Source organism: Aulonocara stuartgranti (assembly GCF_965226115.1).
Source record: "Aulonocara stuartgranti genome assembly, chromosome: 3".
NCBI classification, from domain to species: Eukaryota; Metazoa; Chordata; class Actinopteri; order Cichliformes; family Cichlidae; genus Aulonocara; species Aulonocara stuartgranti.
The window spans coordinates 58,516,942-58,541,496 of NC_138941.1; the positions used below are offsets into that span (position 1 = coordinate 58,516,942).

At 39.6% G+C, this 24,555-nt stretch overlaps 1 long non-coding RNA gene across 2 annotated transcripts; it reads left to right on the forward strand.

The window, feature by feature from the left end:
• Positions 1-11,840: 11,840 nt before the first annotated feature.
• On the forward strand, positions 11,841-21,097 carry LOC309701902. 2 transcript variants are annotated; one of them, XR_014275297.1, is made up of 4 exons: positions 11,841-12,512; positions 13,482-13,629; positions 13,763-14,100; positions 21,063-21,097. It is a non-coding gene; the product is annotated as an uncharacterized lncRNA (long non-coding RNA). The 2 variants fall into 2 exon arrangements; XR_014275298.1 differs by lacking the exon at positions 21,063-21,097 and having other exon boundaries at positions 13,763-14,568.
• The last annotated feature ends 3,458 nt before the right edge of the window (positions 21,098-24,555 follow it).

The window sequence follows — 24,555 nt, forward strand, 5'->3', positions numbered from 1 at the left end:
TAAAATGTTTCCTTTATATTTTTTCCATCTTTCTGTCATCATTTTAAATCTTTTATTTTTCTAAATCTGAATCTCGCATTGAGGTGTTGCATTTTATACTGTAGCAGTTTTATATCAAAGAATAAATCTCAGACTGGGAACACAAAATAAATAAATAAATAAATAAATAAAATAACACTCTTCAATAAATTGTTTGTTTCTTTTCCAGATAACGATGAGCCCTTGCCTCACACTCTACTTTCACTGACAACAATACTCTTTAGCCTCTTTAATATTGTGACTATTCATATTTTAATTCTTTACTATATTATATGAAGTTTCACACTAATTTTCAGGAGGCTTTAAGGGTTTTGGTTGATTTGGACAGGCGGGAAAGCATTGTGAGACTACTTCATTCGTACTTTAACAACCTGAGAACACTGGTCTCATGGCAAGAGACGTAGAAACCCGATTTCAAAATGAAAGCCAACTTTAAATGAATTTTAAGGCCTGCTAATTAGATAATAGCAAATTCATTCAGTCTTCCAAATGACATAACCTTGTAATCTAATAGTGCCCTCTCAATATCAAGGCCATCTTATTTGGGGATTTCAAAGTAAAATCCCTCTGAATTTTCTTTTTTGAAGAACTCTTTCAATGACTTCACAATGCTCTTAAAATGTAAATTGCCATTTCCATAGAATAATTGCAGTATACAGTATACAACCACAGAAAGGCAAAATCAGACTGCCTTGATATTGACATGGTATCACTAAGTAATGGCCCTTTCAAATTGCCCACCTATCGTGTGTTTTTCAATGATTTCAGAATGCTCTAAAAAGGAAAATTGCAGTTTCCACAGCATACCTTTACTCTTGATCAACAGCATACAACCTCACATTCATATCATGTCAACATCAAGTCATTTTGATTTTGCCTTTCAAAGTAATGGCCTGTTGAAGTTGCCGACATAAGACCCAGTCTTTTAAATCCATCCCCCCCCCCCCCTTTCTGTTACCTACATATGTTTTGATGTGCAATTTTATCATTTTGACTCACATCTTCAAGGTCCTTTCATTTCTAAAGTTTTTTGTTTTTCATTTTTATTGTGTTAAAGTATTCACCAGAATCACAAAAAAGAAAAGTAATTAACTTTAAAATTAGTACAGATTTGGAGAATAAACCCAACCTGGGAGTCTATCGTCTTAGGTAGTCAGGGAGATAATTGAGTGTTTTCCTCTGAGGTGGGGTTGGGTGTGCTGCTAATATGGGCTCCTGTCTGGATGGGCCCGGGCCCCCTGCCCTTGGTGGATTCTATGGAACAGGGGTGCCTACTGGGGTCAGCGGGGAGCTGGCCCCATGGAGAGTGTACTTTGCCTTGACATCCCTCCCCATCTCCAGCTGCCTCCCTCTTCCCACCACCACACATGCAGGGCCTTGGGGTGCAGGGGAGGCATTCCTCCTATGTCCCCTTCTGACCACCTGTGCCAACCTAGATATCAACATTACTCCTTCTCATAATAGATACACATAGAGCCTTGGGGCTGGGCAGACTGAACCGCGTCCAAGGGATGGTCTGTGTATTCAACCTCACCTCTGTTGCCGGTTCCCACCCCTCAATTTTAAATACATGTAGACTGAGGTTTCCTGGGAGGGGCTGTGCTGATACCAATATTTATTATTTACCGTTACTTATACTTATCTAGGTTGTGGCTGTGGTCTCCCTACTGCATTGCTCTCTTTTGCTTGTTTTCTGTTTTTTCTTCCAGCAGGTAATCCAGGGAATTTCATTGTGTTTTCTCACTGTCCGTCATCCCCTCTGTTTTTTCTCCTCTTGTTGAACGCCTCTTGCCTACGTCTTTACCTTCCTATCAAGCATTCATGGCTGTTCCATTGATAATAGCTGAAAATGTAAATATTAAAATAGAGTTATTAAATAAATACATTTTCTTCGTCTTCAGACAAGAAGTCTGATTGCTACAGTGCCAAACGGGTCGGGGGGGGGGAGTACACAAGCCTATACCACCCACTACTGGACATTACATTTACTGTCTTTTTCAGGCTATAAGCCACTACTTTTTTCTCCACACTGAAGACTGTGGCCTATACTATGGGGCGGCTAATGCATGTTTTTTTTCATGCCGCCAAAAACATTGTCTGGTAACTGCAGACCAATAAAACTGATAAGTAGTTCACAGAGGTCCAAGGAAATTGTGCAATAAATCCATTGCACTTTTACAATTTTTGTAAATCAGTAATTTGTACTCGTCCTCCTTAACATGGAAAACACTCAAAGAAAAGCATCATGCAGCTTTTAAGTTAAAGGCAATCAATCTGGTGGTTCAAGAAGGAAATCTAGTTGCTGCACGTTGTCTTGGCATAAATTAATCGATGGGGAGCCAGTGGAGACGCCAGCGTGAAGAACTGAGTCAATGCAAGAAGACAACAAAAGCTTTCACAGGTAATCATAGCAGATAGCCCAACCATGAAAACTTTCACGAAGGCTGGGTGAACACTCAGAGAGAAGTTGGCTGCGATGTTACAGTGCAGATCAGACTGAAGGCTAAAGCAATTGCTACCGAAGTGAAAATTGAAGATTTTAGAGGTGGGCCATCGTGGTGTTTTGATATGAGACGAAAAGGCCTGTCCGTCGGGGCACGCACAGCTTTGTGACCCGACTACGAGGAAAAACTTGCTAACTTCTGCACATTGACTCAAACAAAGATAGTGGAGAATTCCATTGAGCCAAATGATATTATAAATATGGATGAGTACCTTTGACGTTTGACCTGCCTCTCACTCTGACTGTTAATAAAAACTTGTCCATCACATTGAAAACAAGTGGCCGTGAGAAACGCATTTTACATGTGTTCTGAGCTGCACAGCATCCAGACTAAAGCTTCCACCAACTGTGATTTTTAAGTGGCTGACAATATCAAAGGAAAAATACCCAAAATAAATCGTGGTGATAAGTCAATAAGCAAGGCTGGATGATGGAGAGCCTAATGAAGGATTGGCTCAGAGAGTGTTACGCCAAGCATCCTGACGGATTTCACGTGTTTCATTTTATTTTGAAAAATCTCAACTGGACCTTTAGCTTTATTGTGAAAGGTTGGCAGGGCCACATGATTGTTGTTGCCAACGACAACGTATAAAAGCAGCTGCTTGCCTGTCCGTAGTGTGGTTGTTTTAAATATATGAGAAACAGAACTTTATGAAAATAATATAGTCACTACAGTGGCCATCAAACCGATGAAAAACAATATTGCCGTAAACAGTTTATTTTGCATGAAACAAACGAGATAGATAGATAGATAGATAGATAGATAGATAGATATCTATCTATCTCGAACAGCCCTAGTTGAATTCCACCGTGACAGCTGGTGACACAAATCTGAAGGCTAGACCGTCCCATTTCACAGCCTCGCACTTTTGGCCTTCTCAGTCTTAGGCTACGTTCCCACTGCAGGTCTTAATGCTCAATTACGATTTTTTGATCAAATCCGATTTTTTTGTCTGCTTGTTCACACTTAAAATAAAATGTGACAGCAAGCGCGCTCTAGTGTGAACCCTCAAAGCGGCCCGCATGCACGTGGCGTCTGTCTTGTGTCAGTGACGTAAAAGACTGATTTAATGCGACATGACCATTCAAACAGCAATCACTTTCTAAAACATCAGATATGTATCGGATTCAGTACCACATACGAAAGTGTCCCAAATCGGATTTGAGCCGTTCACACTTTCATACCATGATCGAATATGGGTCGCATAGGGTCAAAAAAAGTCGGATTTGATGCGCTTTTGCCTGCAGTGTGAACGTAACCCTAGAAGCACCCGGACCACGTAGACCAAAGGTCGGGCCCTCCGAAGGATGCGGCCTGGGAACTCAGACATAACTGATATTTAATGACAGTTCTCAACATAAATTATTGCAATATATTCCTAACTAAAATCACTTGCTTAAAATACCTTAGTATTTCAAGCATATTTACAGATATTATAGTATATATGCAAAAAGAAAAAAAAAAGTCTCTTCACAAATTTCTCTTTTTTAGTCTAACAGCAACTTGTCTGATGATGTCCCACTTAAACCTACTTTTTTTTTTTTAAGAAAGGAAAGAATGGACAAATCTAAAAAAAAATAAAAAAAATAAATAAATAAAAAAGAGAGATCACAAAGAGGATACATGGGACTAGTGGACCAGTCTTATTTCAGATGGACTGTGGACAGTGTTTCCATATTGTTATTTTGCTTTCAAAAAGGCATAGAGTCAAGGATTTAGACTCAAAAAGAAAGGGCCCTCTCTTCTAGTGTCTGGGTTATGCAGGTTCGAGGATTGTCCAGACACTGTTGATGATGAGGAAGATCTGAAGGCGACAGTCAATTGCTAAGATCTGGAATGTGTGTACAACCACTACGAACTGAAAAGAAGACCAGTAAGAGTTGATAAGAGAGATCAGATTGGCTGTGAGTTGGAACTTCATTACTGCACCCCGATTGTGCAACATCATCATCCAAATTTGCTCAAGTCTTGAGAATCATATCATTGGAAATACGAAAGAAAAGTCAGCTTCATCACAATGACATTATTTGTCTCCAGGCAATGGTAGAAAACAAGAAAAACAACCCAAATGACGTATTGCAAAAAGTGATGTTACACCCAAAAGGTGTTCTTTTATGGTTTTCAAGGAGCATTGAAATTTTTCAGAGCCGATGTCAGGAGGACATAGTTTATTTGGATGCTACAGGCAGTATCATCAAAAAAGGAAGGGTTCGCCTCCTTTCTATGTTCATGAACTTATAGTAAGGAATCCACAGAAAACATGCTCTCCCCTACCAGTGGCTAAATATTTGACAAGCGACCATATCACTGCCTCTGTCACATATTTTCTGGAGGCACTTATGACCGATGTTACAAGGGCCTTTGGGCACAAAGCCATGCAGTCACCTGTAATGCTCATTTGTGATGGATCAATGGCCCTAATAGCTGTTTAGCATTTCCCCCCCCCAAAAAAAAAAAAAAAAAAAAAAAAAAAAATCTGTCAGACACAATAAATCATTATTACAACACCGCTTCTGGAAAAGGAAACAAGACTTTGAGGCTCCAATTCTTCATAGATGTCTTAGTCATGTCATGAAGAATGCCAAGGAGATTTGTAAAAAGTAGTAAGTATAATCCTGTTATTAGTGTTTGCGTGGGGTTTTTTTGGCTCTTGATATGTGACATGGCATCTCATTTTTCAATTTGGGGAAACTTTTCACATTATTATTACAGTTTTGGAAAAGCTTAAAGATAATTTCTAAACTGAACTACCATCTCACAATACACACTGTTGGACTCTTCACTACTGCGACTTCCTTAAAAGACCTCACTGACATGGTTCAAAGTGCTGTAGCTGTTTTTGCAAGTCCGTATATTGGTGAGAATGCTGAAAAACATTTTCACAACCTGCAGTTATGGAGGCGGACATCCATTGTTGATGTTCATGGTAGTCTGTTTTATTTGTTAACAAGAGAATCATGTTTGCTAGCCTGCTCATTTGGGGGTTGTAGTCTGGGGTGGCTTGGGCTGCATCAACCTCAGGTTTATGCTATGGTTTAACACTCATCTTTCAAGCTAGTTTAACTTAAAAAAAAAAAACACAACCCACAGGCACAGACGTTCACATATTCTCTCTCTGTCAGAGGTGTTATGGAAGTCAGGAAAGGACCCAAAATGCAGACTCAATGTAGCAGTAAAACTTGAACTCAAAATGGCAGTTTTATTGCTGGACACAAGAAAGAACTGGACTGGACTGGACTGGACTACAAACATAAACTAGGCAGGTAGAACACACAGACTTGTATGAGGGAGAGTGCAGCACTGACAAAGAGAAACATGGGGCTTAAATAAACTGAGGGATAATGAGGGAATGAGACACAGAAGGAGAGCACAGCTGGGAGTAATTAGGCCAGATGAGACAAGAAAAGCAAAACTACATACCCTGACACGGACCTTCAAAGTAAAACAGAAAACACACCAACTGAACTCTAGACATGTAAACTTAACAGAGACCGGGGAGACAAAATATAGAGACATGAAACATGGGACCGAAAGGCACAGAATAGACACGAGATGGAACATTTGACAAAACCTAAGAACTAAAACCTTAACAGCCATAGCTGAACCCTAGGATAATAATGATTACAAAAACAATAATCAAAACAGCACAAAGTACGCAGAACATAAACCATAATATAAAATAATACCAAAACACAAGAGCTCAAAATGCTAGATCACAAATACCCAGAACCGTGACACTCTCTCTCTCACAGACACACACACAGCAAAACTTGGTTTGTTTTTGTGTACCAACGTCTGTTTTGTCCTTTTGGTGCTGGATATAATTTGAGTGTTTTGTTACAGATGCAGATACATTGCAGATTGTTCATGAGAGTGTGGGGAGTGAGTTGGAGGGTGGGGTGGGCTGCTTTTAACTATGTAAAGCACTTTGTGCTACATTTTTTGTATGAAAAGTGCTTTATAAATAAAGACTGATTGATTGATTGATACATATACTTCGTTTTTTCCCAACACCCCCATTATTGTCTTTTTTTTCCATGGGTCCCTTTTTTTTGCCTTTTCCTCTACTTTCTTCTGATATCTTTCTAAAATTTGCTGATGGCTTGGCTGATTGTGACCTACATCTGTTTACACACTTTGGCTCGTGTGATTAGGTAGAGGATCATTAAGGGGTCCATTGTGCCTCCTGGGGGGTTACTCCCACAGAGCTTAAATCTGGGACTCTCCACCATTTGATCCTAGAACTGAAGAAGCTTCTCGGATGAGAGGTGAAACGTCTACAAGCATAAATAAAGAATAATTACACATTAAAAAAAAAAAAAAAAGACAAGCCCTATCACTAATTTGTGTACCTGGGTATGTAGTGTAGTGTTTTATTGTGAAATAAAATAAAAGTCAGCCACACTCATTAAAACACATTAAAATACATTAAAATTAGATTCTCAAAATCAGTCTTCGGATTAGACTTTTGGTTTTTATTTATGATAAAACTGCATTATACACCACAGACACCCGTAGGCCACGGCAGCACATTAACACACACACACCCAAAAAAAGTTATAGCAACTGTATCTTTATTTTCTGTGGGTAGTATTTTGTTGTTGTTCTTCTCAGATGTTTTGGGTCAGCTAAGGGGATCACGACCCCGGGAATGTTCCTGCGCTGGAGGCAGCCACACCTGCTGCTAGTTATCTGCAGCAGATTACACTCACCAAGGGTTAAGAGTGTGGCTGAGCTCCAGTTAGCGCCAGATCCTTGAGTCAAAACTAATCAGTACAGCTGTGGATTATCATTGGTGTTGTGAAAGTAACTTCACTGACTTGGGATTGCCTTTGACATTTGTGTTCTGGTGTTTCACCAGGAATCCGGAGCGGAGTGTGTTTTTCACGGAGCTGAGCCACGGTGGGGAACAGGTTTTTTTTTTTTTTACAAGCAGCCACTTATCTGTTCACCTTTTATGGACATTTGCACTGTGGGATTCTGCAATGTGTCTAGAAATGAATAACTCAACTGTATGGGGTGACTAAGTTCATCGTGTTGCTGTCACAGTAGTGTGTATGAAGCCTGAAATGTATTATTTTGCTAGTACTATTATTAGTGATTTTTTATTTTTTTTTATTTTTTTTATTTTTTGGAGGGCGTTTTATAAGGCACAATTGCACTTTATGCTGTGGTCTAAGCTATAGAAAGTTGTATACAGTCTGACATATGCACGAATTGGCCCTCGAACAAGTATCTGCCTGATTTATTTTGATCCTGTAGTTTAGTTTTTGACACAAGTAGCAACTGTGTTAAATGACAAAGCCACCAGCTACTATTCCAAAATTCTGTTCTGAGGATCAACATTTAATGATGAACTGGTTGAGTTGGACAGTATTTGAATTTCTGAAAAATGTGCATTAGTCTTTGAATATAACTGTTGTTTTTGCTTTGTTTGTATTTTTTGTGGGGTTTTTTAATAGATACAATATGACACATGTCAAAGGTGGTATAATGAACAGTGCCTTGACACAACTAACGATGACTTTAAGAAAGCAAGGGATGAAGCGTGGAATTCTCCTGTGCTGTTAAACCAGAGACGGATGTTTGCATCATAATCTCTGAAGATGTACTCTGTTGTCTCCAGCAACGTAATAATTTGAACAGCATGGTATGGTATAACGTTTTAACACTACTGCAAATTTCCGTGACATTTTCATTTACCCTATGTGCACCTTTAATGTTATCGTCACTGCACCTTTGGGACTTTAAAAGTAATGTACTCTCCTGCTGTTGAGCTGTTACTTTTTTTGGTTTTCCAAGTTAAGTGGAGTTACCGGTGTTAAAATTAAAATTATTATATTTCATAACAGGAGAAATACAATGAAAAATTTTTGAAAACATTGTGTCTTGATTCTTTTAAGACAATACTATTTCGGTAAATTTTAATAACCAAAATCAGACTGACTTGAAATTGACATGATATCAGTGTTGCCATGGTCCCCGTGCCTTGCTGGCTGACTCTGTGTTAGGTAGGGATGGGTACCGGTGTCCGGTGCCATGATGGCACCGGTTCTGACGTAAACGGTAGTAACCAGACCGAAAAGCAGCGAACATTTTGGTGCTTTATTTCGGTGCTTTTTTTCCTGAGCTGTGATACACTTTAGATTCTAGCCAATCATCTTACGTTTCCGAGGATAGTAGGCGGGTCCAGGTATGTACGTTCTTTTAGAGCATAGCTACAGATTAAAAATGCCCAAGGCGAAGCGGTCAAAGTCTATCTGTACTTCACAGCAAAAGATGCAAACTCAGCAGCCTGCAACAAGTGCTTTAAGCTGATACTGTAATACTGTCAAAGGAGGTAACACCTCAAATCCGATCTGAAACACCTGGCTACGCATAGCGTTTTTTTTTAAAAGCCGAGAAATGCGCCGTATTTGATAGCCTGCTGCGAGACCTCACACCGAGCACATCTACTGCGGGTGTGGTGCCTGTTATCGGATTCGGAGTTTGCAACATCCCCCGAGAACCCGAAGAGGAGAGTCCTGGCCCCTAGCCCTGCCAGTGTAGCAGAAATGATGACGGATGATGACGGCAGCAGCAGCCGTTCTTCTCTGCGTGAGTAGCTTAATGTTGTTCGTGTGTAACTTACGTTGAGTAGGCTAGCCACGTTATTAAATTAATGCATGTAAGGTGAACTAGCAAACACCATCATAGCTACATGCGGCTGTCTTCTTGTTTGATGGCAGATGCTCCCTTCACCCTGGCCAAAAAGGCTAAAATGACCAAAGAAAAAGTGGAAAACAGTTAAACATGAGAAGTTTTTGGACAAAGTTTGTGTTTTTTCCATTGTTTAAGCACTGCTTCCAGCCAAGAGTGATACCATATATGCCCCATAGCTGCAGAAAAGGCTAACATTGTTATCTTTTTACAAAAAAAAAACAGCTGAACATGAGAGGTTTTTGGACCAATTTTGTGGTCTCCATTCTTTAAGCACCGGCACCATTTCAAAAGTACCGGTTTGGCACCGGTATCGGATAAACGATACCCATCCCTAGTGTTAGGCGATATGTTTTGTTTTTGCTGTATTCAATTCAATTTTATTTCTATAGTGCCAAATCACAATAACAGTCGCCTCAAGGCGTCTTATATTGTACAGTAGATCCTACAATAATAGATACAGAAAAAAACCCAACAAGCATATGACCCCCTATTAGCAAGCACTTTTAACAGGAAGAAACCTCCGGCAGAACCAGGCTCAGGGAGAGGTGGCCGATGCTGCGACCGGTTGGGGTGAAAGAAGGAAAACAGGATAAAGACATGCTGGGGAAGAGAGACAGAGGTTAATAACAGATATGATTCAATGCAGAGAGGTCTATTAACACATAGTGAGTGAGAAAGGTGACTGGAAAGGAAAAACTCAATGCATCATGGGAATCCCCCGGCAGCCTACGTCTATTGCAGCATAACTAAGGGAGGATTCAGGGTCACCTGGTCCAGTCCTAATTATATGCTTTAGAAAAAAGGAAAGTTTTAAGCCTAATCTTAAAAGTAGAGATAGTGTCTGTCTCCCGAATCCAAACTGGCCCATATGGAAAAGATGTATATAGGGCTGGGCGATATGGCCTAAAATCCATATCGCCATATAATTTGAAGCACATGCGGTAACGATATATATCGCGATATATTCTTTTCTTCTGAATAACGTATTTTCCACATTATAAGGCACACTTAAAATCCTTTTTCTCAAAAATCGAGAGTGTGCCTTATGTATGAATTCTGGTTGTGCTTACTGACCTCAAACCGATTTTGGCGTGCAGAAATCAGTTAAAAAATGTTTTGATGGATTGTCAGAGCATTACGGCTGCCGTAGTGAGGAGCTTCACAGAGTAATCTGGGTCCAAAACTCCCATCTGTTTCAGGTCCCAAAGTCAAACGAACACAGAGTTGAAAACGGTCTAAAGAGAGACAGAGGTTAATAACAGAGGTCTAAATGTAATAAATTTTGTTTTCATGGATGCCTAGAAGTTAAACTTCATAGTTACACCTGGTAAAGCAGCAATGCTGATCGTTTTATTAAAGATGAAAGAATTTAGACAGTTTTTAACTCTCAGTGATGCTGCAGTGTTCGTTTGACCTGAGGAATACGGAGTTTAGGACCCAGATTACTCCCAGATTTAAGAACATCTTAGTCCGACAAATACGACAATAACGACGGCTGCTTGCATGTTCTGCAAAAAATGTGCTTTGTCGTGTATCTGACGGACAAACACCAAACCAGTTCCACATCACTGAAGTTGCACCATTTTTACAAACCAATTCTGGTTCATTTGTTTCACTCAACAATCGGCCATGTGCGTATGAAAACAAAGGAACTGTGCATGCGCGTTTTACTCATTCTATCGCGATATTTCATTTTCCTGTCATTGCCTAACATTATACCGGTATTACCGTGAACGGTATAATATGGCCCAGCCCTAAAGGCCCAGACAGGATATTTCTAATTTTAGAGATGTTGCACAAATGGAAGAAAGCAGTCTTACATATTTGTTTAATATGTCTTGGTCAAAAATGACTCCAAGGTTCCTCACAGCGTTACTGGAGGCCAAGGTAATGCCATCCAGAGTAAGAATCTGGTTAGATACCATATTTCTAAGATTTTCAGGGCCGAGTACAATAACCTCAGTTTTATCTGAATCAAGAAGCAGAAAGTTAGCGGCCATCCAGGTCTTTATGTCTTTAAGACATTCCTGCAATTTAACTAATTGGTGTGCGTTATCTGGCTTCATGGATAGAGCTGGGTGTCATCTGCATAGCAGTGAAAATTTATGCTATGTCTTCTAATGATGCTGCCTAGGGGAAGCATGTATAATGTAAACAGAATTGGTCCTAGCACTGAACCCTGTGGAACTCCATAATTGACCTTAGTGTGTGAAGAGGACTCTCCATTTACATGTACAAATTGGAGTCTATTAGATAGATATGATACAAACCACTGCATAGAGTTGGGTGTCATCTGCATATAGTGTTGGGGAGTAACGGAATACATGTACCGGCGTTACGTATTTAAAATACAAAATATGAGTAACTGTATTCTGTTACAGTTTAAAAAGGTGGATTGAAATAAAGGGACTACACGGTGGCCTTTTTCTGTTTCATATGTTAAGCCTATGCTCTTTGTTTTTTGGTAATTCCCCACTGGTGGAAACCCAAATAAAACACACATTAAAAGGCTCTAATTCCTGTGTCTCAATCTTGTGCCCTATGTCACCTCTACTTACATACTAAGTAAGCTATTAAGACTCGACTGTACACTGTGTTCGTGTTTTCCTCCGAAACAATAAGTTCAGTTGGAGCAGACTTTCAACGCCTCTCTCTGTCTCTCGCTAGCAAACTTGACCCAGACAACAAAGTAAAGCTAGTTTTGGCTACGAGCCCGACACGAACCCGACGTATTAGCCAGAGGTCCCTTTACTACGGTTCACAGCCAGTTTTATATACCCCCGGAATATTTTTCTATATGAGATCGCTGCAAAAAGTGCAGCCTTACCCTACCCTACCGACTGTTACTCATTTTATATTAAGATTAAAAAATAAAGTTGGTATTGGTATGGCGAGTAACCTTCAGTAATAGTAATAAATCACACAGCAATAGTAAATTCATGTAGTTGTAAAAAGCATGATAATATATTAAGTAATCCAAAGTATTCCGTTACGTTACAAAATACATTTTGGGGCATGTATTCTGTAATCTGTATTGAAATGCATTTTAAAAGTAACCTTCCCAACACTGTCGCTCTCTCTCCTCTCTGCCAGGGGTGGTGCTCATTACGGGCTCCCACCCCTAGCCCACGCACCTGCGCTCACCATAACACCTGCGGCTGATTCCAACAGATTGAAGCACTATTTAAGATGGTGGACCTGTGCTATTCTTCGCTGGATCGCTGTGCCATCAGCGTCAGTCCCTCTGAAATCTGCAAGTCAGAATCTGTGAGTTTTGTGAGACCATTTACTAACTGGACGTGTGTGTATGTGTACACTTTTCTATCTTCCTGGAAACTATGGCCTGAGATTGCAGTCACGGAAACACATTCATACTTACCTGGGGCCTCAATTTGGAGAAGAATGTGGGACTCGAGGCCATGGGGGTTGACGGCTCGTGCATTCCGTGTTCCTACCCTATGATGGGGACAGGCTTTCGTTTCTCAACCGAACCCATAACCCCTTACCCTAAATGTAAAAAAACATTTGACCAGTACACATGTCTCACAGAAGCCACAACAGTGTGCAATAGAGCCACATTTTCTGGATCTGTGTGCGTGTGTGTGTGCGTGCGTGCGTGCGCACCAAGGGCCTGAGGAAGAACCTTGAAGGGTCAGAACGTTGCGCATATGGCACACCATTTTTTAACTTTTTATTAAATAAAAGGTTTTTTTTATTTCATTTTTTTGTTTTTGTATTTTTTAATATTATATACTTTTTTTTGCCAGATAAAGACTCCTATTAGAGTTATTTAAAAAAAATTAATTGTGATTTATTTATATAGCAAAGGTGAACCCAAACACAACAAGTACAACACTAAAAACAACAACACCAACACACCCGAGGACCCTATGGCCTCAGAAGGCTTGACCGTGGTCCTTTATGGGAAAAGACGAAGGGCTTCCCGTAACCGAAACAACCAGCAAGTTGGGTTTCCTACCGGAGGGATGACCCTAACCCTTTTCTGCTTCATGTAGATGGCAGGCTCAGTCCCCTTCCCCTAACACTAAATGTAAGAAAACATCCAAATAAAATTCATACTTACACAATTAAAAAGCAATTTATACTTGCCTACAAAGTGTAAAAACCATTTAAAAAAAACATTCATACTTACCTGGAAAACCTAAAGGCCTTGCTGTTTAAAACAATTTTAAAAACACGTTTTTTAAAAAGTTATTTCTTACACTTACCAAACAGACCCTATATAAGGGGAGGAGTGCTCAGCTCAGTCATTCGGGCCCTGAAACTCACAGGAGCAACATCTCTGGATTTCTGACAACAGCATCTCGGATAACACGCACAACTTTTTTCTCTGCTGGATTGAAAGACTGTATTTACAGTACAGGTAATATTTTGCATATCCTTAACTGTTGCAAATTGCAATTTCCTGTTCTTTACTCACCTAATTACACTGTTTTTGCGTTTCCTGGTTTGACAGGTTTTTTTAATTACCTTATTTCACTTTCTGTTCTTTCCAGAACACAACAGCCATGGAGGTCGTTGGTGTGGAAAACATGAAGGGATTGGCGGACACTTTCGCGAGATCGCAAAGTATTGAAGATTTACTCCTGGACTCTGACATTATCATTCCGCTGCAGGTGACGACCGTTGAGGACCCCAGGAAACTACTGACAGCTGAGTTTGACTACGACGGAGAGGTGGTGGAACTAAAAGCCTTGGAAGGCCTGAGAATACCTTTTTCTAGGTTGAACATGGCACCCTTCAAGATGCACCAGCTGAAAAGCTCTTGGCATATGATCAAGAAACACTTTGACTGTAGTAACTTGTCTGTGGAGGCTTAAAGGTCTTGCACAAGGTAAGAGGCTTTGATTTTGCCAACCTGGACAGGGGATTCAAGTTAGAGGTAATAGTAATTCCCAAGTCCCTTGTGGTGGTAGACAGCCTTTCAAATGCCTGGCTACTTAACAAGGCACACGGTGGACCTTGTTAATGGCGGCTTGACAGAATTTGTTGAGATACTAAAAACCCTTCCACTGGAGGACCTTAGCAGACCCACGCTGCATAAGACTGTGATACAAAACAAGGGGAACATGAATATATTGCCGCAGGATCACGCATTCGTGCTCACCAAACTGGATGAAGCAAAGAGGAGCTCATTTATTTTCCTTTTGATTTTTTTTTTGTTTTTGTTTTTTGTTACACAACTGATATCATTTAAGGAGACAATATCAAATAATTAACGTGTATAATACTTATTACTTTTAAATGAATAAATGGTCAACTTATGAAATAATAAAACTGGGATAAATAAGCGTTTTTTTTGGGGGGGGGGGGGGGGGGTTGCTTAATACACAAGCACAGCAGTGAACTAGCTGTAGCAGAAGCAATGAGTTTTCCTTTGAAATCAAAGGAGCGAAAACTACTTTTTGACTTCATTAGAAACAAGGGGAACCGTGCACGTAATATTGACGTTCTGAAAGCTGGCTGTGGGACACTAATTTTAAGTCAGCAAACTCAGAAACCGGTGGAGGCAAATGATTACATTGCATAAACTGCCTGTTGGAGTCGAATTGTTAAGTGTTGTCATTGTGTTACTTACAGTTTGACCCACGACTTACAAATTTATGATCAAAGACATTCCTTTGTTTCTGACTCCCTCCCCAGCCAGTCTGTTGGTGGGGGAGGCTGTAGTGTTTTATTATAGGGACATCTATGTGAGGGTTCTGTTTTGTTGCTTAGTAAACTTCCTGCCTTTATGACCCTTTGTTGAGCAGGAGGTCACACAAACGCACCCCCAAACACAAACACATACACACACTCTCGCACATGCATACACGCACTTACACGTGCACACACATACACACATAGTGCCTTGTCTTTTGTAACCATCAGTGTTGGGTAAGTTACTTTGAAAAAGTAATTAATTACAGTTACTAGTTACTTCTTCAAAAAAGTAACTGGGTTACAATATTCTAAAAGTAATTAATTACTTGAAAAGTAACTATTGCATTACTTAAAAAAAAAAAAAGTTTAACCCTCTGGGTTCCAGGGTATAATTGGCCATTTTTAACTACTTGATTTTCCCTCCACATTTTACCTTTAAAAACGATTTACTTTGCCTTGTTTGGTATCATCCTTTTCAGCACAACCTCACGTGTCTGAATTTACAGTTATGTTTTCGTTTTGACATACTGTATTAACACAATTGATCTAAAATCAGACAAAAAACATAAAATCAGAGTCGAAAAAGTTATAAATTTTTACTGTAACAACCACAAACATGTTTAAATGCAAATATAAATTGTCAATTTTAAAATCCTATGCACACGTTTTCCAAACAACAAAGTTATTTGCAGCCATTTACCTTTTACCTTGATTTTTTTAAATAACCATTTCAAACTATTTACAGAACAATCAGCTGTTCTGCAGTCAATAAGATGCCACACAAATTATTTGTGCCACTCCAAAAAAATAATTTCTGTCCACTTTAAAGGAGAACATCACAGCCTGATACCTGCAGGTCTGACAGCAGCAGGTGTATCACTCCTGTTTCTACCTGGAGACAGCAGTCGCCTCATTGTTCTGACACAACACAAAACTATCCACAACACTACACAAGACAACACAGTAACTACACACTCCAAACACGCTAAATGTCACAAATCTCTCACATCTCAAAACTTGCTCTCTCTCTTTTTCTGCTCTCTCTCTCTCGCCGTCACTCCTAAAACTTCCCTTTTTTTTTTTTTTTTTTTGCCCATAAGCAGAGAGTGCTTGTTGCGCTGTCCTTAAACAGTAAACATGACGAAACCATTGAGGAAAAAGCGCCGCGTATCTATTGTTTATCATGACTCTGGTTTTACGTGGCCTATCAACACAATTTATAAACTGGTATATATCACCTTGTTGCTTTGTCTTTAAGTGGCCATGTGACTGGATTACCACGACTACTTTATTCTTCCTCAGTCAAACAGCAGCACTCATGCGATTGTTTTGTCCCCTTAGCTCCAGGTGTTGTGCTAGACAGTAATCATGATTACCATCCGCGGGAGTGCGCACAGCTGCTTAAAGCTGTAGCACCCAGATTACTTACAGCTACTTCCGTGCAACTAATATAAGATGCGGTAACCTGAACACAGCTTCAATCGTCTGTTTGATGAAAAATAGTAACGGACCGCATTTTCTTGTTTGTAACTGTAACAGCGTTGTAACGACAGGAATAGTAATTAGGTAGATTATTCGTTACTGAAAAAAGTAACGCCGTTATTCCCATCACTGGTAACCATAGGGGGATTTTACAATGGGAGGTGCTTGTGTGTACTGTAATTGTTTTCAATAAAAGGCTGCAAGCGGAGGCCTAAGTCGGAGTCATTTTGCAGTTGGATTCAGAGTGCTCCTCTGAGACTCCGACCGGGGCTTCCCTTGCTCAAGTAAAATCGAACGATCGCTGACTGTCTTGCTTCCTTGTCGTTAACGGGAATACGTTTCTAAACCAGCGGGGCCTGTGGAAGCGTAGACCCAACATTGCCAGGCATTATCGAGACATAGTTCAAGATGCAAGCTTTCACAGAATTGCAGCACAGCAAAACCAGGCAAAAGTTGGATCCAGTCACTTTGCACAGTCTGTCCTAGATTGTGTCAGTAGAACGGTTTGGGAACTGGTGAATGCTATGTATTAGGATGAAGTCAGAAACATCATCAGAGGAGAAAAGTATCTTGAGACTCGCAGGACACTTGTATTCAAAACATGGACATGACAAGACCAAACATAAGTACATCGGATAAAAAATGCGAGAAATAGCATGATTACTTCTGCAGGGAGACAGAAATCCTCAATTTTTTTTTTCAATGTACCTTCCAACTTCAACTTTGTGGTTGAAGCAGTCAAGGATGTGGCTGGCTTTGATGAAGACAAAAACAGAAAAGAATACCAAACCAGACTTGCCAGTGATCTCAATAAGAAGAACTGGTCCATGCTGACCAATTTGACTCTTCGTGAAGTGATACTGTTTAACCGCAGGAGAGAAAGTGAGGTATCAAAAATGCCACTAACTGCATTCACCCTGCGAGACACTTCAGGAGTTCGGATTTGGCAGTAGGACTTTTAGAGTGTGAACAAAAACTTTGTCTGCATTTCCAGCGCATCGAAATAAGCCATCGATGTCTTCAATGGAAGCCTTGGTTTCACATCGGTGGGCCTGTGGTGTGTCTGATGAAAATCCCTTTTTCTTCTCTGGACCTGAAGCAGACACTCACTTCAGGGGATCGAAAACCATCAGACAGATTGCAAAGGAATGTGGAGCGAAGCAACCAGAAATGCTGTCCTCAACTAAGTTGAGAAGGCATGTGTCCACACACTGTCCACAGTCCTAAAACTGAGAGACAATGAGATGGACATCCTCGCAGATTTTCTAGGCCATGATATCAGAGTTCATAGGGAGTACTATAGACTGCCTGAAGGAACACTTGAGTTGGCTAAAGTCACCAAAGTGCTCATTGCTCTAGAACAAGGCAGACTATCAGACTTCCAAATTAATTTAAAGAAAAAATGCAGGAAGATGTGGACAGTGATCTTTCAGAGACTAATGCATCAAAGGACTTTCTTTCAGTTCCTCAACACTGAGTAGGTGTCAGGTTTAAATGTTTTTAGCATCCAGCCATTTACTGTGTATAAAAATAGATGACATGATAGTTTTTAAACTTGTAGCTAAAATGTGGAATCTTATGGTGGCAGGCTGTTAACAAAGGAGATCAACTAAAACCTCAAAGTGCATCCCAAATAAATTGTTGCGAAAGAGTTTCTCTCTTTTTACTTAGTTCTTATCACGTGAATGTATGTTCAGTTGTTAAATTTTCTTATCAGTTTGGTTTGAAGTGTACTTCAATGTTATAAAAAGGCTGTGAGCTGTCATTATTGACAGCTGATTTCAGTTTGTTTCTGGCAGGTGGATGGACAAGAACTATATCCCTTGCTGCATTGCCCCATCACTATTGTGCAGACTCTTGGTCCAAACGACAAGCAAAAGATGTCTGCGCTTGTTGTTATGGCTTAATGTTTGAATAGTGCAAAGATGTGGAGACATACCAGTCATCTTTACATACAGTTAATACGTCTAACAAAAAATACATTGCATAGTGTGAAGGCTGAATGGGCACTGAGTTCAACCATATACCATTACTGACTTTTTCTTTTTTGTCAAATGATCCCAAAGATCGAAAAGTCAGCCAACTTCCAATGAGTTTGATGAAACACCCACAGGTATCCAGCAGACTAACTAGATGGTACCTGTTTTTATTCTTTTTGTGGTTGACCCTAAAACAGGTACTCCTCACACCTACCGCACATCTGAGATACCTGTCTTAATTTAACCTCTAAGCTAACTTAGAGGCGTTACAGTGGACAAAATGTGTGCCAAATTTCTTAATTAAGGCTAACTATCTCGTTGATTAGCTGGTTATTATGCTCTTGTCCAAAAAGACTGTTACTGGTCAAAGAATTTACTTTTGTTACTTAACAGAAAAACACTTCTTCATCTGTCAGCTCTTTTTTTGAGAGTTCCTGTATGTGAATACTTTTACCTGAAGCAACCAAAGTCATACTCCTTGGGTGGGTGAATACAGACAGAAGTCTTTATCTCATATTATATTGTGGGCAGGGATAGCTCAGTAGGTAGAGTGGTTGCCCCATGATCGGAAGGTCGGGGGTTCGATTCCCCTGAACAGCTACCCTGAGGTATCCCTACACACTGCTCCCCGGGCGCCCAATGGCTCGCCCACTGCTTCACTGAGTGAATGGGTTAAATGCAGAGAGGAATTTCCCCACGGGGATCAATAAAGTACACTTTCTTTCTTTCTTAATTCTGGACAAGAGGATTCCAGGAATCAGGGCTCTGTGCCAGAAAACATGTTTGGATAAAATTCTGAGTTTAACTTGGTGATGAGGTATAATCCGGGTTTTCCATTTCAGAGTGAGGATGGAGTCAGATACTGGGGTACAGACCCTGTAAACCTAACCTGCAGGATTTCTTTGACTCCTCTCCTGCTTCTGTTGTATCTGAACTGGCTGACTTGCATTAAGTTTTTCTTTTCTCATCCATAAAGTTGCTATCAAAGGTCATAGTTGAGTGGTTTAGTTTGCAGAAGTTTACATTTGCAAACCCAACAATTACCCTAAAACTGCAGTTTCTACCCTTTTAGTTTGTGTTAATTTATCTTAAATTAATTATTAGAACTGTATTAAGTTACTTTCTTTTCTATTTTAGGAACATCAAAGAAGATGACTTGGACATCAGCTGAGGTCAATGCTGTGGAAAAGACACCAATGCCCTTCATTGAGTCTGGTAAAATACCAGGAAAGTCAGAGTGCGTTGCCTGTATTGAGGCTTCACCGAAAGCACTTAAAAAAAGAAGCTGGACAGCGATAAAATTCTATGTAACAAATCGAATCACTGCAATGCAGCGTAAACCAAATGAGTGTGTGTGAACGAACTGCTGATGAAGTTTCTGTTGGACTAATTCCCTTTTCCCTGGACCCTCGGACCCTTTTCCCCTGCCACATTCTGTATATATTATCACCTGGTGTTTTCCACTGTAAATAAATGCACTGTCTTCTTTGCAAAGGATTTATGGTCTGCGCTTGAGTCAGTTTTAAACCCCTTGACAAGTGTGAGGTTTTCTACAGTCAAAATAGACTGTAATTATCCTGTGGAGATGGCAAGTTTCCTTTATAGAGCATTCTAAAGTCACAACGATATGGGCAATTGGAAAGGGCTTTTATTTTAAAAAGCAAAATCCGACTGACTGGCAGCACGGTGGCACGGTAGTTAGCACTGTTGCTGAACAGCAAGAAGGTCCTGAGTTCAATTCCAACATCAGGCCGGGGTCTTTCTGTGTGGAGTTTGCATGTTCTCCCCGTGTTTGCGTGGGTTCCCTCCGGGTACTCCGGCTTCCTCCCACCGTCCAAAGACATGCAGTTTGTGGGGATAGGTTAATTGGAAAATCCAAATTGTCACTAGGTGTGAATGTGAGTGTGACTGGTTGTCTGTCCCTGTGTGTTAGCCCTGCGACAGACTGGTAACCTGTCCAGGGTGTACCCCGCCTCTCGCCCTACGACAGCTGGGATAGGCTCCAGCGCCCCCCGCGACCCTGAAAAGGATAAGCGGAAGCGAATGGATGGATGGATGAATCCGACTGACTTGAAATTGACATGGTATCACTGTGAGGTTGTATAATGTACAACTAGTCTGCGGAAACATGAGATTTCCTTTCAAGAGCATTCTGAATACATTGAAAGTGTAGAAAATGAAAATTCACAAGGCTTTTCCTTTGAAATGTAAAAGAAGATGGCCTTGATGTTGACAGGGTGCTACTAGGGTGGAAGGGTACGTCATGTGGATCTAATATTAGTTTTTTAACAGGACTAAGTTATATTTGTTATTATGTACTTAACATATGTCTATTAATTCACTCAAAGTGGGCTTTTATTTTGAAATCAGGGTAAATGTTGAAGCTAAATTCACCCAAGGTTGGGCTTTGTGACAAAGTGGCTAGGACTGAATTAATTTACCATTTGTTACTTGCATATATTGTTCTTTTGTGTTCTGTTATCTTATAGTCAGTCATAGTGCTTTAATGTAAACACAGCACATGTAACCTTGCATACTATCCTGGGTCTGTGGTAGTTTGTGGATTGGTTACATTCATTACATCTGTGCAAGTGTTCTTAAAGCTAAAGGTCACTTCATCATTAGTTGATTTGAATCTTTCATTTGTTTATGCAGTTTGGTTATACTCACCATTGTGTGTTCCTTTGTGCAGGTCCTATTTGTGAAACAGGTATTTGGGAAGGGCTGCCCCAGTACTTCCTGTTTTTATAGGATATGATGTCATTGATCATGTCAATTGGGTGTAACCAAATCAAGGAAGTTTATTTTGTGTAAAATTGTTTATTTTCTTTAAAATAACCTCATGAGTCAGATTTTGTGAAGAGATTGACTTTTCAAACCATTCAGCTGGGTGAATGAGTTTGTTAAGTGGAAGATTGATTTAACTTCTTTTTCTTTGTCTATACTGTGTTATTTAGTCTACCCTGTTTTCTCAATGGAAGAGGTTAATGAGGTTCAGATGTGAGTGGAATTTTATATAAAGCAGGTGAGATATGAAACTGCCAGGTTCTGATGTTTTGTGAAATAATTGTTGAAAGGCGACGGCAGAAAACAAAGGACAATTAAAAGAAACTTGAACAGTCTGCAGATGCTTTTTTCCTATCACTTTCCATGCTGCTTATGTTATGCTACCTCACAGGCTTTATTTTGAAATCAGTTTTCAACATCTCTTCCCGTAGTACATGGAATACACAGGGAACACAAAACAAAGTTGAGCCTGGCTTGACACAAGTGTGAAGAACCCACTGGATTTTTGGTAGCCTGTCTTTGGGGCTTCTGGCATTGCTGTTCCCTTCACAAGTTTTTTTTTTTTTTTTTTTAAATTAAATTATTTATATATATATTTTTTAAATACAAAACTAGGCAAGTTTAAAAATGTAATTATAGCTGACTGATACGAGAAATTGTCAAATACAATTTCTCTTTTGTTCCAGACAGACTATTTACTAACTCCAAATTTCAACATGGTCAAATGTCACCTGAAACTGACATAAATTGTTGGTTTTACTTGTCCAGGTTATGTTTGTTTTCCTTGGTATCAACTTTATGCAGCTAGTTAAAAGATGTGCCAGGCTAGGTTAATGCTGCAAAAACTACAGAGCAATTTTCCTGCTCACTTTAATTGCCAAAATTTTGATTTTGTAGCCAAATACATATTTTAAAAAATGGAATGGGGTTTTAGTGTAGAGATTGAAACAAAACAATGTTACTGTCATGATGCGCTGTGTGGCAGGCAGGATTGGACTCTAAAGCAGGACTCTCAGAGACGGGAGGTTAACCTTAAAGCACAGCTTTTATTGCTGGATAAAAAGAAAAAATCCGAACACAAAACAAAATCATAGAACTACAAACTCAAATCCAAACACTACGACAATAGAACGCTACGCAACAGAGGGCAAGGAAAACACAAGAAAATACACACTGGAGTAATCAGGGAATGGGAGACAAGAGGGAAACACAGCTGGGAGAAATCATCTTGTCCCTCCTTACAGATCACTAAAAGGAATGTCAGCTAAATCAAGGAGATTGTCCAACCCATTCACTTGCTAGGATTGGGCCACATTTATTAAATATTCTTCTAATGTTTTTGTTTTAGTGTGTGTTTTTGGAATAAGGTGACTTGAGTTAAATGTGTGTAAATTTCCAAAAAATTCTTTATAAAATTTTTTCTTGATTGTCTGAGCATGGTTGTGTTATAGTGTTATAGTGAAAATATTATGTTGTAATGGAAACACATCAAATTTTCAAAATATGGATGCAATAACTAAATGTCATGTAGCCACACGATAATTCTTGTTTATGGTTATGTAAGTAAATGTGAAATCACTTCACAAATTTGGTAAGCATCAGAATTTCTTGTTTGACAAAATTTGAATTTTTGCAGTCCCTGATTTGTTTGATAACGTGCACTTATAGTATGAATTTGCAAATCCCAAGTTAACTCATTTTCAGAAAGATTTTCAGAAAACTTCACCTCTAACCTCAAGGTCAAGGTCACCAGGATTTATTTGTCCAAGACTTAGTAGATGCAGCTATGGTATCATTTAGAAAATCCTTTGGGACATATTTCTCAATTCATTGCATTCACAAAATTTTCAGAAAACCTCATCTCTGACTCACCAAGATTCGAACTTGTTCAATATGATTAGTAGATGCATCTATGATATTAAACTTCATATTATAGATGTACTACTGAAACAGTTTTTGCCATTGCTGCTGATTGACAATGTGTGTTTTACCAACAAATCAAGAGATCAAGATTATTGTTGCTGGTGACTTCAACCACACCAACTTAAAGACAGTCCTCCCCAGATTCTACCAACATGTCTCCTGCCACACCAGAGGAGACAAGACTTTAGACCATGTTTGTTCCAACTGGCACTGCTCTGCCTCGGACCGGAAGGCGTTGCAGAGGATCGTGAAAACTGCCCAGCGCATTGCCAGAGCACCACTTCCTGCCATAAAGGACATCTACAGGAAGCGCTGTCTGAAAAGGGCTGGGAAAATCATCAGAGACCCCAGTCACCCATCACATGGACCCTTCACCCTCCTGCCCTCTGGGAGGCGCCACAGGAGCCTCCGGACTAAGACCACCAGGTACCGGAACAGCTTCTTCCCCACAGCTGTCAGACTCCTGAACTCTGCCTCCTGACATCTGACCCACGTTAACACATGGACTGGACATACACACACCCACAATGGACAACTGTACCCTCAAACACACAATAATAACATGGACTGAACCACCACTCACAACCACTAGCACTTTATATAGCCTCTTAACTGCACTACTGTATAGTTCTGTGTAAATAATCATTCTGTACAATACGATAATTTTTAACCCTTAACTTGCATAGTTCCCATTTCTGTATAGCTGTATATCTCATATTTCTGTATAGTTATTTATTCTTTATTTCGTATTCTGTATAGTTTTTTTCATATTTATATCCTGTACATAGCTTGTACTCACTACAGCCTGTACATACTTATAGTTATAGCATATTCATAACATACCGTGTACATATTACATACCACAATAGACCCATTTCTGTAATATACTTACATATCTATATTATTGCTAATATATATTGTAATATATCTATATCATGGCTTAAGCACTTCTGGATGGATGCAAACTGCATTTCGTTGCTCTGTACCTGTGACATGTGCAATGACAATAAAATTGAATTCTATTCTATTCTAAAAGTTAGAGCAGCAGAAAAATGAGAGAAACACTATGAAAAAATCATGTAAGAATGATGAAGAAAGTGGAAAAAAAATGCAAAAGATTAGATGCAAAATACAAGAAAAAAAGAGCAGTGATTACAGACATCACTCAAAGCTGCAGAGAAATGTAACAGAGAAGTCAGACAAGAAATAAAGTAAGAAATAATACATAGTTTATGACTTTTACTTGTTGAAAGTCACATCCATCAGAGTAGAGGAGCCCCTCACTTATAACTATTCCTGCCACTACCACAGTGGTGGCTCATATTGAAATCTTTATAAATTAAAACCTGGAGCTGTTTTACTTTATAAGTTTCTCTTAATAATATTACATAAAAAGTATAAGAAAAGAGTCACACATGAAATGCATCATGGTTATATAATAAAAATGCATATTACATCATCTAAAATTACTACTT